The 1,739-nt window shown below is 40.2% G+C and overlaps 1 protein-coding gene across 1 annotated transcript in view; it reads left to right on the top strand.

The window, feature by feature from the left end:
* The window catches only part of LOC101861224 (multidrug resistance-associated protein 4), a gene marked incomplete at its 3' end in the record, with an annotated part of 82,055 nt that overhangs the window by 79,740 nt on the left and 576 nt on the right, over positions 1 to 1,739 (top strand).

Raw genomic sequence — 1,739 nt, 5'->3', positions numbered from 1 at the left:
CCAAGGAAAACTTATCAGTTTTGATAAACAAAAAATTCTCAAGGCCCAAGTCACTTGCTTTGGCAGCCCTGGGATAAATAACACATAGGTATCGATGTTTAGAGCAGGTATCGGTACCGATACCGATACCTATAAGTATCTAAGTATCAATACCTAGAATCGATACCTGCCCATCACTAGTGTATACTATAAAGATTAATCAAAAGTCCAATAATATGTACAAAGACCTGGTAACCTTCACCCCCCCCCTTTCCCTAATTTATATTGTACATGTATTGTTTTTGCAGTACCCTTTTTTTTGTTTGGAATGTGCTCCTCGGTGCTTTATGTCGCACGGTTGCATGGTTTAAATTAGAACTTTAATGTTTTGTTTTGTTTTCTTTTTGTTGTGTATTAGTTTACTTAGAAAGAGTAGTTATTTCTCAAAGACTATATATTGTGGCTATCTCAATCGCCGCATAGAAATTATACGGTTGTAAGGCACGATTTTATACCGAACATTTCTTTCAGTACGTTTTCTTTTGCTGTTTTCTCATTATCACTGACCTTTTTCTTTTTGGGTAACGTTGTTTTTAAAGTTGCTCACTTTTAATTTTATTGTGCATGCACACACACACACACACACACACACACACACACACACACACACACACACACACACACACACACACACACCTATTATTTATATAGACAATTGGGACAGTACAATCTGAACTTACAGACTCTCTCTTAACTCTACCTCTCGGGGAAATTCCCACCCAACAATTTTTCGCGAGTGTGTGTATGATATAACACACTTTTTGTGGAAATAGATCTAATTCAGTTAAAGAACCCAACTCTCTTGGTTTCGATAGTGCCATAAATCGCCTCTAGCCGCTTGCTACATAACAACATAACATAACAACATAACATAACAACTTAGGCCCCGTCCACACCTGGACCGTTTTTCACCAGTCGCACGGCAGCTGCGAGTATGCAAATGAAGCAATTGATATGGCCCCTAATAGTACGCCTCGCTTCATGGTCGTCTTGTAACGTCATACATCGCAGTCGTGTGGCGAGGGGGACAGTTTGTTCTGGTGTGGACGTGGACTAATAAATGACCTTCTTACAATTTTCTTAAATATTTGTGGGGGGGTTTTCTGTTATAATATCGTGGCTTTGTGTCGCTGGTGAAATACTGACGAATTAACATGGTGATATAATCATAATAATGATGTACATGCTTTATTTACTTAATACTCGGTGGAAACGCTTCTTGGAAACATCCAGTGGAGAACTGGTGTTGATATTGTTGTAGTAGTTGTAGTAGTTATTGTTTTGTTTTTGTTGTTGTGGTTGTTGTGGTTGTTGTTGTTGTTGTTGTTGTTTTGTTTTAGTATTAGTTGTTGTTGTAGTGGTAGTAGTTGTTGTTGTTATTGTTGTTTCTGTTGTTGCTGTTGCTGTTGCTGTTGTTGTTGTTGTTTTTGTTGTTGTATGTTGATCAGGTGAAGCGCGAAGAGAGACCTACGAGTTACGGAGATGGAGACGCCAGTGCCGTCTACTTCACTCCCCCCCTCCACACATACAGACATATTTACACACACGCGCGCTTGCGCACTCACGCACATACACACACACACACACACACACGCACTCACACCCACATACATACACACACAAACACAGACACACACACACTCTCTCTCTCTCACACACACCTACTTGCACACGCCCACACCCCCACTCACACAAAGACA

Source organism: Aplysia californica, unplaced genomic scaffold, assembly GCF_000002075.1.
Source record: "Aplysia californica isolate F4 #8 unplaced genomic scaffold, AplCal3.0 scaffold00422, whole genome shotgun sequence".
Taxonomy (NCBI): domain Eukaryota; kingdom Metazoa; phylum Mollusca; class Gastropoda; order Aplysiida; family Aplysiidae; genus Aplysia; species Aplysia californica.
Note: the sequence above shows the minus strand (reverse complement) of the source record. Positions and strands in the feature narration are given on the sequence as shown.